Source organism: Aethina tumida, chromosome 1, assembly GCF_024364675.1.
Source record: "Aethina tumida isolate Nest 87 chromosome 1, icAetTumi1.1, whole genome shotgun sequence".
Classification (NCBI taxonomy): domain Eukaryota; kingdom Metazoa; phylum Arthropoda; class Insecta; order Coleoptera; family Nitidulidae; genus Aethina; species Aethina tumida.
The window spans coordinates 7,852,807-7,868,006 of record NC_065435.1 but is presented as its reverse complement, the minus strand read 5'-3'; the positions used below and the strand labels follow the sequence as shown (position 1 = coordinate 7,868,006).

The 15,200-nt window shown below is 27.1% G+C and overlaps 1 protein-coding gene and 2 non-coding genes across 4 annotated transcripts in view; 1 reads left to right on the top strand and 2 right to left on the bottom strand.

Moving 5' to 3' along the window:
- LOC109596794 (cytotoxic granule associated RNA binding protein TIA1) overlaps positions 1-15,200 on the top strand; it is a 401,587-nt gene that overhangs the window by 21,221 nt on the left and 365,166 nt on the right. The gene's annotated exons all lie outside the window — the stretch shown is intronic.
- On the bottom strand, positions 3,918-3,989 carry Trnae-uuc (transfer RNA glutamic acid (anticodon UUC)). The gene has a single exon. It is a non-coding gene; the product is annotated as a tRNA-Glu (tRNA).
- Trnae-uuc (transfer RNA glutamic acid (anticodon UUC)) lies at positions 5,150-5,221 on the bottom strand. Its single transcript has one exon. It is a non-coding gene; the product is annotated as a tRNA-Glu (tRNA).

The following is a 15,200-nucleotide window of genomic DNA, read 5'->3' as shown; positions in this document are numbered from 1 at the left end:
ATGCTATGGGGATGCTTCAATTCTTCAATTCAGGCATATATTAAGCAGCAATTTGCTTCAATATATTGAAGAAACGCTCTTAATAAATGTGTTTCAACATGAAAATGATGCCAAACAAATACAAAATTGTGACGATTTGGTTTAAAGACCAAACTATCAATGTTTTATCTTATCAGTCTCAATATTTACATTTAATTTTAATTGTCAAAATCCCCTTTCAAAATAAAAGTTGCTATATTTATGTCCAGCTTAATTCAGAAAAATATATGTACACATTTTATAGATTAAGAATATTGCATTTTTTTAATGTAAATATTTAATATTTTAAAAAGTTGCTGTAATAACGATCATACTTCAATATAATTTTATGTACGCGTAGAAAAATAAATATAATTACCCGACAATCTCTAAAAGTGTACATGTTATATTTTTCTTAAAAACTCTGTTTTATCTCCGTACAGTTGTCTGAGCAAATTCGCGTCATGACACCTAACATTGATCATGACGGGGCAACAAGGCGTGGATTTATTATTTGCCTCAATTTGGTGACAACATTCATATAACTGTCTTCAACGTATCTCAAGTGGAGTGTGGCAATTATAAGATTTCATAGAAAATATTCGTGTCCGAACAGCAACAACCGATTGTTAAATTAATTTAAAAGGACCGCACCACGAAATTATGTTGTTAAATTATGTCCCATCGACCAGTATCGAATGGTTAAAACGTTTAAGATAACAGATAATAATGCGTGTATTTTGCAGTCTACATTGAAGTTTATGGAGTAATTTCACGGCAATACGGGTAGAACAAGGTAAATCCTGATATTTTCATAAACTTACATGCATCCGCATGTTGTTGAAATTACCGTTTGAGGGGCAAATTTTATTGTGCCATAATGTCGCTTCTGTTTGTAAACACTATTTGACAGCAACCTACAATGTGCCGGAAAATTACGACATAATCATATATTACAGAATCTCTCATACATAATTTAAAATCATTAGTGATGTAGAACTATGTTATTTTGTTGTAATTATACAAGAGCTTACGTTCCTTGTCACTCACCAAATCAATCAATTCTGTTTGTTTCAATACTTCGAATAAAGATTTTTTTATAAGATTACAATTTAATTTCAGAGTTTGTATTTTCTTTAAGCTGCAACATTTTCTTTTTAAATTAAGATTGCTCCTTCTAAAATATGGAAATTGGGTCTCTGAGTAAATTATGACATAATAATGTGTCTCAGAATCTCTCACACATCATAAAATCATTTGTGATGCATAACTAAGTTATTTTCTAGTAATTAAATGATTCATTACAATTACTAGACCTTTGGTCCGTCACACTTTTTCCACGTCACTGTAAATTCATTCAATTCTTCTTTCTGTTCATTAAAATAATGGAAAGGTATTTTTTGATGAGATTAGAGTACAATTTCAAAGTTTGTATTTACTTTGAACTGCAAAATTTTCTTTTTAAATTAAGGTTGCTCCTTCTAAAATATGGAAATTGGGTCTCTGAGTAAATTACGACATAATGTGTCTCAGAATCTGTCACACATCATAAAATCATTTGTGATGCATAACTAAGTTATTTTCTAGTAATTAAATGATTCATTACAATTACTAGATGTTTGGTCCGACATTTTTTTTCACGTCACTACAAATTCAATCAATCCTTCTTTCTGTTAATTAAAATAATGGAATCGAAGGTATTTTTTGATGAGATTAGAATATAATTTCAGAGTTTGTATTTACTTTGAACTGCAACATTTTCTTTTTAAATTAAGATTGCTCCTTCTAAAATATGGAAATTGGGTCTCTGAGTAAATTACGACATAATAATGTGTCACAGAATTTCTCACACATCATAAAATCATTTGTGATGCATAACTAAGTTATTTTCTAGTAATTAAATGATTCATTACAATTACTAGACCTTTGGTCAGACACTTTTTTCCACGTCACTGTAAATTCAATTAATCCTTCTTTATTTTAATTAAAATAATGTAATCGAAGGTATTTTTTGATGAGATTAGAATATAATTTTAGAGTTTGTATTTACTTTGAACTGCAAAATTTTCTTTTTACATTAAGATTGCTCCTTCTAAAATATGGAAATTGGGTCTCTGAGTAAATTATGACATAATAATGTGTCTCAGAATCTCTCACACATCATAAAATCATTTGTGATGCATAACTAAGTTATTTTCTAGTAATTAAATGATTCATTACGATTATAAGACCTTTGGTTAGATACATTTTTTCCACAGCACTGCAATTTCAATCAATTTGTATTTCTATGAATTAAAATAATGAAATCGAAGGCACTTTTTGATGAGATGAGAATACAATTTCAAAGTATGTATTTACTTTGAATTGCAAAATTTTCTTTTTAAATTAAGATTGCTCCTTCTAAAATATGGAAATTGGGTCTCTGAGTAAATTACGACATAATAATGTGTCACAGAATTTCTCACACATCATAAAATCATTTGTGATGCATAACTAAGTTATTTTCTAGTAATTAAATGATTCATTACAATTATTAGACCTTTGGTCAGACACTTTTTTCCACGTCACTGTAAATTCAATTAATCCTTCTTTATTTTAATTAAAATAATGTAATCGAAGGTATTTTTTGATGAGATTAGAATATAATTTTAGAGTTTGTATTTACTTTGAACTGCAAAATTTTCTTTTTACATTAAGATTGCTCCTTCTAAAATACGGAAATTGGGTCTATGAGTAAATTACGACATAATAGGGTGTCACAGAATTTCTCACACATCATAAAATCATTTGTGATGCATAACTAGTAATTAAATGATTCATTACAATTACTAGACCTTTGGTCCGACATTTTTTTTTTCACGTCACTATAAATTCAATCAATTCTTCTTTCTGTTAATTAAAATAATAAAATCGAAGGTATTTTTTGATGAGATTAGAATACAATTTCAAAATTTGTATTTACTTTGAACTGCGAAATTTTATTTTTAAATTAAGATTGCTCCTTCTAAATATGGAAATTGGGTCTCTGAGTAAATTACGACATAATAATGTGTCTCAGAATCTCTCACACATCATAAAATCATTTGTGATGCATAACTAAGTTATTTTCTAGTAATTAAATGATTCATTACAATTACTAGACCTTTGGTCCGTCACATTTTTTCCACGTCACTGTAAATTCATTCAATTCTTCTTTCTGTTAATTAAAATAATGGAAAGGTATTTTTTGATGAGATTAGAGTACAATTTCAAAGTTTGTATTTACTTTGAACTGCAAAATTTTCTTTTTAAATTAAGATTGCTCCTTCTAAAATATGGAAATTGGGTCTCTGAGTAAATTACGACATAATAGTGTGTCACAGAATTTCTCACACATCATAAAATCATTTGTGATGCATAACTAAGTTATTTTCTAGTAATTAAATGATTCATTACAATTACTAGACCTTTGGTCCGACATTTTTTTTCACGTCACTACAAATTCAATCAATTCTTCTTTCTGTTAATTAAAATAATGGAATCGAAGGTATTTTTTGATGAGATTAGAATATAATTTCAGAGTTTGTATTTACTTTGAACTGCAACATTTTCTTTTTAAATTAAGATTGCTCCTTCTTCTAAAATATAGAAATTAGGTCTCTGAGTAAATTACGACATAATTATCTCACAAAATTTCTCACACATTATAAAATAATTTATGTTGTGGAACTAAGTTTTTTTCTAGTAATTAAATGATTCATTGCAATTATAAGACCTTTGGTTAGACACATTTCTTCCACAGCACTGCAATTTCAATCAATTTTTATTTATATGAATTAAAATAATGAAATCGAAGGAATTTTTTTATTAGATTAGGATATAATTTCAAAGTTTTTTTATTTAGACGAAAAACAAAATTTTTCCGATACCGGGAATCGAACCCGAGCCTCCTGGGTGAAAGCCAGGTATCCTAGCCACTAGACCATATCGGATGATATTAAATTTTGCTTGAAGTCGTGATCTGGACCACAGACATTCCAAAAATATCAATACTAAAGTTTAATTATAAACATAATATGAAACATTCGCTGACTGTTACATTTTAAAATGATAAAACAATATCTAATATTAAATTTTGTAATATTCCATTTCAATGTGTTAAGTTTGCACTAAGTAATTTATAGATAATTATTAAGTAACAAAAAATATAAAATGAAAAACAATCTAATTAGAAGTTGGAAAGTTATTTCAAGAAGTTTCACGTCTAATTACCAAATTTTAATTTGAACAAATCATCACTTTGTGAAAATTAATTATGTGGAAATTAGTTAGTTACCTTTCAAAAGAATTTGATGTGTGCTTGTCTTAAAACAACAACTTCTTGCAGACAACAAGCTTCGTTTAGCTCTGATTAAAATAAGAAATTGATAAAGATTTTTGTAGTTACATTGATCAATTAATTTTATTCATATATTAATTAGTTTAGTTTATTATATTTTTAATTAAAAACACATGAATAAACAGCCGCAGATTCGAATTGTGAAAGTTGAAAGATGCACAATCATTTTAATCATCTTGATATGCAAAAATACCTTTTATTTTTAAATTTAAAAACACCAAGAACAATGAAGGCTGCTCCGTATTTATTACTCACGTATACGGTTTTCCAGATTTAAGTGGTGTGGCTTGTTTTTATTTCCTTTTGTGCGAGAGCGTAATATGACAATGACAATAACGTAGAATGCGTGGATTGTTTTGGTATAAATTACACGGTGTAATGTAGTATGGCGTTTATGGAATAATTTCGTGATAATCCACGTAGTATACGTATGGTTAATCCCATTTAAATATTTCTGTAAACTTGTATTAACATGTTCAAATTGTCGTTTGATCAGCATATTTGTTTACATTTAGTAATTGTTACTGCTAAGTGATAAATAAGTAGTACAATTGGGTATATGTCACGTAAACCGACATCAAAATTTACCAAAGGTAAATTTTATCAAATAACAAAAAATTATGAGCATAACTGTAATAAAAATTTAGGCTTTTAGGCGGATAACTTCTTTTGTTATTGTCAGAAGTTGACAAAAACTTATTTATTCTACAACGTATACTTAAATTAATTTCTTTTGTAAAAATAAAAAAAATTTTCCGATACCGGGAATCGAACCCGAGCCTCCTGGGTGAAAGCCAGGTATCCTAGCCACTAGACCATATCGGATTATGTTAAATTTTATTTGGGGTGCTGACCTGGACCACAGACATTTTCAAATTATTTATTAGTCACCGATTTAAATAGGAATTTTATCATAAATTTAATATAACATCACACATTTCGTAATTTACTGCATTTTATTTTTAAATAATTGTTAGATTACAAGAAATATAAATGGATAACCAACCTAAGTAGAAGTTGGAAAGTTATTTTAAGACATTATACGTCTAATTATCAAATTTTAATTTGAAGGAATGAGAAAAATTTAATTACTTTGAGAAATTTATGAATTATTTTGATGAATAAAATATATTTTAAATGTACACTTTAATTTAAATGTGATCAAAATATATTATACATATTTTATTTAAAATATTCATTCTATAATTATTCATTTTGTAACTAAATCAAATCAAATTTCTACAAAAATTAGAACTTAAACAAAATAAATTTTAAAAATATAATTTATGCATAACTAACTAAAAAATTGGTAATATTTTGTTAAATTGCTCTACTTTTTATAATATTAATTAATAACCACAATTCATCTAAATTTGATGGATTTTGATGTTTTAATCGGGACTTCATGACGTTCCATAAGTTTTCAATTGGATTTAGATCTGGATTTTATATTGGCCAATCCAGAACTTCAACATGATTGATCTTTTAATCAAATTTCAATAGTGTGACTTGTTTCAATAATTATTTCTATTCATCTTAGTCTAAATAAATTGAAATAATATTTTTCTTAAAAAATTAAGAAAAACAAAAATGTGTAAATCTTGTTTTCTCTTTATCTGAATTTCAATATTTACAAGGATTTTGTGGCTGTAACTGTATTATTACCACGTCCATCATTGGGAATGAAATTATTAAAAAAATTTTTTAAAGAAAAAACCATATCGGATTATATTAAGTTTCTTTTGGAAAGCAGATCTGCACGACAGACTCTTTTAAATTAACAGTCAACCGTTTCAAATAGGAGTTTTGTCATAAATATAATATGAAATGCCGCCTTTCTGTCGTGTTTTAAAATAATGGAACAATATCTACTATTAAATTTTTCAATAAAACTGTCGTTGAAGCTGTTATATATAAAGATAAAGTTATTTTTAGATTCTATTATTAATTTTAGGAGTCTGTGTCTTTTATAAATACTCAGTAATTTTATACGATGGTGACAGTGGGTGTAAAAGTATGTTAATGTGCTAAAGCAAAACTTCTCAAAGTTAATGGTTGTTAAAATTACAAAAAATATTAATTAAATACTAAAATTATTATTATTATTATTAAGTTAATGCTGTAGTAAAGATGAAAAAAAATAATAAAGACTGAATAAAAGTTGTGAAAACGTTAAAAATAAAGAAAACTCAAGCATTGTTGTGAAAATGATGAAAACTGGTTAAAAAAAAAAAATTCTAAAAATTTAAAAAGTTATCAATTACCCAGATTGAATAAAAAATATAAAAATATTAAAGTTAAATTGAAAATATTTACGCAGGTCTGTTTAATATACAATAATACAGTTTTACCTCAATACATTTTTTAATTTGAGTTGTACTTGAACAAACATCAAATAAATCAATACAAAATTGAAATTTAAAACTGCTTTTAATTTATTCTTCCGTACGTATGGATTTATACAATATTTCTCTTTAATATATGTAACCGAATATTACTTGTTGATTTGTTTATTTTTATGGTCGTGGAATTATTTATTTAATTTGATGTTGCGTTTATATTCATTTATAAACAAATTCAATTAAATTTTTTAAATAAAAACCTGATAACAAATAGCAGAAAGGCAAATTGAAAAATTGCTGGATGTTGTATTAACGAATTAGCCGAGTGGGCATTGTAAAAAGTACGCGTCCGTGTGATCCCCAAATTGGTAAACGATCCACCGTGTAAACGATTATGCAAAACCGATAAAAAACAGAAGGGAAGTTTAGGGGGGCACCCCATATTGATTAGCCGTTCCGCCGGCTGACAGTCCGAAATATATGATTTGTCCCACCACTGATTCGTTGTGGCGTCGGGTGTAGTGGTGTATCGTGGTAAAGTGAAAAAGAACTCAGGAGCCGGGAAGTTAGGGCAATGAATTTCATATCCACTTAACATAATCGCGGACAGCACAACGAGATACCCTAAGGGAAATCAAGGAACGCTAGCGAGCGACACTGGCAACCAGCTCCTGGTACTGGAAAAACGACGGCGAGGGGCGAGGCGAGGCTAAGTAACGGGGGACCGGGACTCGCAGACTGCACCAAGATGCTACTCTTTTAAGATTTTGCTCCCGTTTAACGCCACATCACCACGTTTACACTTATGCAAATCAGCTTTTTACGCGATTAGTATTACCGATCACGTAACAAATTATTTTATATTTATGTTTGTGTGTTTATCGTTCATCAAGTGACGTCCTTATCTTTATGCCCCTCACAAAACTTCTTAATGTTTGCTGAGCATTTATATTAATAAACTGGGCTAGGGACGGAGCCAAACTGTGGTATAAAAAGTAAAATTCACGTTTTGCCATAGTTTTATTTGTTAATTTCGTTAATTGGCAGAAGGAAGGAAAAAAATGTGGACAGAGAACTTTATAAAGATTTTATTTAAGCTTTCACAGCCATGTTTTTACTTGCAAATTAGATTAATCCTTCACACGTTTTTGACCAAAACAAGTGGTTGTAACTAAATCACATCCAGTGTTAAGAGGTTTGTGTAAAGAAAGCTTGAAATGTAAACTCTGTTGTAACTTTAAAACAGTTTTATAAAAAAGTTTTACGACTGTCTTTAGAATCCAATTATAAGTTACTTACAATAATTGACAATTAAGAATAAAGTTATGAAAATGTTAAAAATAATGAAAAATGTTGTTTTCAAAAATTCAAAATTGTAAAAATTTACAACAAAACTATTAACTTATTACAGAAGTTGGAAGAGGTAAAATTCTTACAATACTTATAAATTGTAAAAATGTTAAAAACAATAAAAAATTAACAATTTTTAAAACAATGTCAAAAATTATTAATATTAAAAACAAAACAAGAATTCTTACAAAATATAAATATAGGAAAATTGTGTAAAAAATCTAAAATAGTTCCGGAAGTTGAAGATTTCAAAAATACAACTACAACTACAACTAGTAAAAATATTGGTTTTCATGAAAAAAGTGTAAACAGTCAAGAATCATTACAGAAGATGAAAAGGAAAAATTCTTACAATACTTACAAATTGTGAAAATGTTAAAAATAATGAAAAATTAACAATTTTTAAAAAAATATCAAAAATCATTAATATATTAAAATAACAAGAATTCTTACAAAATGTAAAAATAGGAAAAATGTGTAAAATATCTAAAATAGATTCAGAAGTTGAACATTTCAAAAAATATACGACTTACAAGTTGTGAAAATATTGATAATCATGAAAAAAAAGTGTAAACACTCTAGAATCATTGAAAAGGATAAAATTATTATAATACTTAAAAATAGTAAAAATGTTAAAAATAATGAAAAAATAATAATTTTTGAAAAAATGTCAAAAAATATTAATATTAAAACAAGAATTCTTACAAAACGAAAAATATGTAAAAAATCTAAAACAGCTTGAGAAGTTGGATTTCACAAATTATATGACTTACAAATTGTAAAAATATTGTTAATCAGGAAAAAATTGTAAACAATCTAGAATCATTACAGAAGTTGAAAAGGATAAAATTCTTACAATACTTACAAATTGCGAAAATGTTAAAAATAATGAAAAATTAAAGATTTTTAGAAAAATATCAAAAATCATTAATATATTAAAATAACAAGAATTCTTACAAAATGTAAAAATAGAAAAAATGTGTAAAAAATTTAAAATAGCTTCAAAAGTTGATGATTTAAAAAGTTATATGACTTACAAGATGTAAAAATATTGATGATTATGAAAAAAGTATAAACAGTCTGGAATTATTACAGACTTTAAAAAGGATGAAATTCTTACAATACTTACAAATTGTAAAAATGTTCAATAATAAAAAATTAACAGTTTTTGGAAAAGTGTAAAAAATTATTAATATTAAAAACAAAACCAGAACTCTTACAAAATGTAAAAATAGAAGGAATGTGTAAAAAATTTAAAATAGCTTCAAAAGTTGAAGATTTCAAAAATTATATGACTTCCAAGTTGTAAAAGTATTAATAATTATAAAAAAGTATAAACAGTCTAGAATCATTTTCAAAATAAACAATCTAAAATCGTTACAGAAGTTCAAAAATATAAAATTCTTACAAATTATGAAAATAAGAGTTGTTACATAATGTGAAACAGGAAAAATGTGTAAAAATTCTAAAATAGTTTCAAAAATTATAACATATGTTGAAAATAATGAAAAACATAAAATATGAAGTTTACAATATTTAGAAATTTTGACATAATATCAAAAATTACAAGACTGGTTGTGAAAATGTTAAATTTAACTAACATAAATTAATTCAAATTAGCGAATAATCCACCTCATTTCCTAATTTCTAAGAAATTAGAGTGAATGAATATTAATGTTAAATTTATTTTATTCAAAAATAAGATGTGCGCATTAAAAATCACCAGAAAACAAATTATTTTATAATGTATTGTAATAAATTCTAAACATAAAACAAGTTAAATCCTGCTCGCGGTGAACGAAGGCAATAATAGTTCTGTGAATACGAATGGAAGCTCTGGTTGTACGAACGAAAGGGGGCTTTTTAGTGTATTAATAATGTAAATATGTAATGCATATTTGAGAAAACACAATTGAAGGTATGCGCAGGATTAATTCAATAGGTTTAAGGTTCATGAATATTGAAGCCTCATCGAATTGAGTGTGTATATTTAGTTGTGTTAATCGTTCTTGTGGAAATTGCAATCAATTTTCTTCTTTTATTTATCGTTCCTTTAAAATTTAAATTTCCACGTCGATATCCATATGCTACGCTCGTAAGGAAATTACGTGTACGGCTAGAGGGAGAGGGAGAAAAAGAAAGGGAAAGATTGTCGGGCTCGTAATATATTTCGGGAAATTTAAAGACTCTGTTATAATATTGACACATGATTTTTTCCAATTTTAAGGAGCGTTGCATAAGCCAATTGGATTCCTTTTCTATTTTAATCTTGGGGGTAGGTTTGGTTGTATCGATTCACGGAACCTCCAACCTTATGTTATTATATTATTTATTTAAAAATAGGTTTTTATTTATAATTGTTACAAAATAACTTAAAAAATATTATTCTAAAAAAGTTAAAAATTATCAAAATTTGATTTTTATAAAAAATAAAAATTTGGACTTAATTTCCAACTCAATTACGAATGATAGTCTCACATCTTCTGTTCATCAGTTCTTCCAAATTTTAAATAGGTGCTCCACGCCCTCTAAGTTATTTGGTCGGTTAAGAAGTCCCTCAAACGTCTCCCAGGAATGTCCTAGATATTTTTTATTGGATTAAGGTCTGGACTGCGAGCTGGCCGGGCCATAGCATTAATTTCAACGTCAGCAAAATAATTTAGGACAATATGGGCTGTATATGATCGTATATTATCCTGTATTAGCAAAAAATTTGGATCAATAAAAGGGGCATATGCCACAAAAAACGATATTTTTTCATCAAGTAAAAGAAATTATTATTTCTTGGCGGAAAATTAATTTTGAATTTTGCGGTTTTTAGCTGAAATGTTTGTAAACAAATTTTTTTATAGTATAAGAAGTTTATTAAAAAAAGCTCACTATAAAAAATGTCGATTGTTAACATTTTATGAATTTTTGAAAATTTAACAATTTCTTATCGGGGTCAAGAACTTGTCTTGGTCAATTGAAAAAAATCAAAATTTCTTACAGAAAAAACTAAATTTGAGCAATACTGATTTTTGAGGTTTTTCCTAAAATTTTTATGAAAAAGTCATTTTGTACTTAATGTCTATTCTTTTCTTCAGAAAGTTTATCGAAATTAGAATAATAAAAAAAAGAAACAGAAACCTAATCTAACCTAACCTAAACTGTTTTTTAGAAAGTTTATCAAAAAAGAAACATTTTCAAAAAAAAAAAAATATATGTCAATAACGTTTCAGTTTTTATGAAATGAAATCTTACAGAAACAACAATTTTAAATTTAAAAAAATCTAATATTTTGAGTTTTTTTTTGAAAATTTACATATTTGTTAATTCAAAGTTTTTGGTTGTCCCAAATTTATAAATATTTTTGCAATATTAAGATTTTCAAATATTTATAAAAAAACAAAAACATTTTTTTTAACACAAGAAAAAACAATTAACGTCAGGAGATATCTAGTACTTTGAGTAAATTTACTCTATAACAAATATAACTTTATCTGTCGATAGTAAAATAGAAATTGTTTAAAACGGAATATTAAAAATTTTATTTTTTTTAATAAACATTTTTCGTAAATCGTTCGTTTATTGAAATAATTTTATTTTAGAGCATTAAAAAACATGAGAAATTATGAAAAAAATATAAATATTTTTCTATTAAATTTGATAAAAATTACAAAATATTCAAAAATTCATAAAAAAATGAAAAAATTACGTTATTGACATTTTTTTTAAATATTCTATTTTTGAAGAACTTCCTGAAAAAATAGGTTAGTTAGGTTGGGTTAGGTTTCTATTTCTGTTTTTTTTTTTTAAATATTCTATTTTTGAAGAGCTTTCTGCAAAAAAATATAAAATCATATAAATTTAAAACTTTATCTGTCGATGGTAAAATAGAAATTGTTTAAAATGGAATATTAAAAATTTTATTTTTTTCTAATAAAATTTTTTTGTAAATTATTGAAATATTTTGTTTTTGTATTAGCATTAAAAAATATGAAAAAACTATAAAAAAAAATATAAATTTTTTTTATGAAATTTAATAAAATTTACAAAATATTCAAAAATTCATAAAAAAAATGAAAAATTACGTTATTGACATTTTTTTTAATATTCTATTTATATAAATTTTTGATAAAACGTCAAAAATCAGTATAATAAATTTTCAAAAATTAATAAAAAATTGAAAAATTATATATTTTTTTCCCAAAATATGCTGTTGTTGATGAAGTATAATATATAAAAAAATCTCATACAAATTTTAAGCAAAAATCGGTATTTTTTCAAATTTAAAATTAATTTTTCTCTAAGAAATATTATTTTTTTTACTGGATACTTGTCCATAGCTCAATTTTTCGATGTTTTATGGCTGAAAATAGATGGAGTCGTGATTCTAAACAATTGCCCATGATTTGTACCCTGACCTGGTTTCCTAGTATGGTCACTAGTCTCCGTGTATCGTTGTAACAAACGGGAAATGGATGTATGGGATTCACCAATAAGCCTTCTTCAACTAAAATTACCGCTTGGGCACACAGTTAAATTTCTAGATTGCCGTTGCATATTGATAATTAAGGAAAATTAAAAAGAAAATGGGGATGATAAATAAGTTCCAACTAAACGGTACACTGTTGCGATACTTTTATTTCCTGTATTAATTTTTCGGAAACGGTGCATTTCAAATAACAAAAACACTAAACGTGTTATAAAAACGTTTAGATACTTTTTATAAGTCATATAGAAGTTAATACAAATGTAGTAAATTATGGGTGGAACAGTGTATTTTTAGCCAGAATGCCTAACAACAATTAGGATCTTAAATTGGGATGCAACGTTGGTGAACGGATCCATTAGTCACCCTCAAACATGACCTAATCGAATACAAAATGTATCTATTGTGATAACATTTACGATAAATCGACTAACTACCACTCGCTGCCTGAATAATTTGATTGAGTAAGGACGACGCTGGTTCATATTGTATGCGACGCGTAAGACCAGACGTCGAAAACGTAGAAAGGGGGCGTACATTCATTTAACGCTATCAATTGGTTACAAAAGGGACTAATAATTGAGGTTAATTTGATTTATATTTCGCTAAAGAATGTCATTGATTGATTTATGTTTCTTTGCCATTCAAATTGAATGAGGGAGGGATTGTCCCTGTTTTTTCTTTCCGGTGACAAATGTGACAGCCGTGAAATGGTATGGTAATTTTCAAATTGTTATTACCTTGAATTGCTTATTTTATATTTGCAAAATTGCCAACATTATTGCATAAATTAATTAAATTGCGACCCGTAAACATTTCGTGCCGCACAAAAGTCCATAATTAAACAAACCATCAATCACTCATTAAAAAAAAATATGAAAAAAAAAACTAAAATAAAATTATTTTCGCCCCCGGGGCTAATTCATGAAACGACAGAATGCAACGAACCGTTCAATTCTTAATTTATCTTGGCGAACAAAAGAAAACTGTTGTAGACTCATTCATTCCCAATTGATGAATAATCAATTACTTACTGTTTTACAAGTGGAATCGAGTCAAATGTACGGCACCTGGTTTGTGTTTCTTTCAACTCCACTCTTTCCCTTCCTTCTCAATCAAAAGCTTTAAATTGAGCAGTTTTCCAACTGAATCTGGTCTCCTGCATTTAACCAGCGACGGCGAGAATTGCTTTATGATCAGTGTAAAATAATTTAACTCTTCTCTAGCTCATAACATTGTTTTTTGTTGTTTATTAAATCACTCACAAATTCAGCAATATTTGAGAGTAGGAGAATATGCTCGGCGACAAAAAAAAGCAAATATAGCCCCTCAAATTTAAATTTTACAAATTGTTCTTTCTCTTATTTCCGTAATTTTTGGTCTAATTGTTTTTAAATTATATAGGTAGAGCAACTTTAGAAATTAGAAAATCTTTGATCAACAGTACTGCAATATTATTTATTAGTGGGCTTAGTTAGGTATTTACTAATATTTGAAAAAAAATTCAGGGGTCAGAAGTGGAGCAAATTTAAAATAAAACCACCTTACCTACATTTAGCCTTTCTTTATTTAGTATCTAGTAGCATATCCATTGTTTTTAATAACTTCTAAACTCCCTTTTTTCATTGATTTCAGTAGCTTTTCAATATAATCATTCAACATTTCTTTCTATTGATTTTCAAGTTCGTAGAGTTCTTTCAAATTTGACAGTCTTTTTGCATGGATTTTTCTATCAATTTCATCCCAAAATTTTTCAATTGGATTGAGGTATGGGCTTTGTGCTGGCCAAGACATTATACGTACTCCTTGAGAAGCTAACTATTCTTTAACTAAGTATATAGTAGACTCTAGCTCATAACATTGTTTTTTGTTGTTTATTAAATCACACCCTCTACATGGATATATTTATACAAATTCAGCAAAATTTGGGAGCAGGAGAGTATGCCCAGCGACAAAAAAATGAGAATGTTTTTCATGAAGCAAATATAACCCTCAATTTTAAATGTTACAAATTGTTCTTTCCCTTATTTCTGTAATTTTTGGTCTAATCGTTTTTAAATTATATAGGTAGAGTAATTTTAGAAATTAGAAAATCTTTGATAAAGAATACTGCAATATTATTTATTAGTGGGTTTAGTTAGGTATTTACTAATATTTGAAAAAAGTTCAGGGGTCAAAAGTGAAGCAAGTATAAAATAAAACAACCTTACTTACATTTAGCCTTTATTTAGTATCTAGTAGCATATCCATTGTTTTAAATAACTTCTAAACTCCTTTTTTTCATTGATTTCAGTAGCTTTTCAATATAATCATTCAACATTTCTTTTCACTGATTTTGAACTTCGTAGAGTTCTTTCAAATTTGACAGTCTTTTTGTATGGATTTTTCTATCAATTTCTTCCAAAGTTTTTCAATTGGATTGAGGTTTGGGCTTTGTGCTGGCCAAGACATTACACGTACTCTTTAAGAAGCTAACGATTCTTTAACTATCTTAGACGTGTGTTTGGGATCGTTATTGTGCTGAAAGGACCACCGTAAACTCATGTTAACTTCGGTAAATGGAGACATATGATTCTCCACAATGTCACAGTAAACGAAACGATCCATTATTCTGCCTATCTTAACCAACGGATCCATT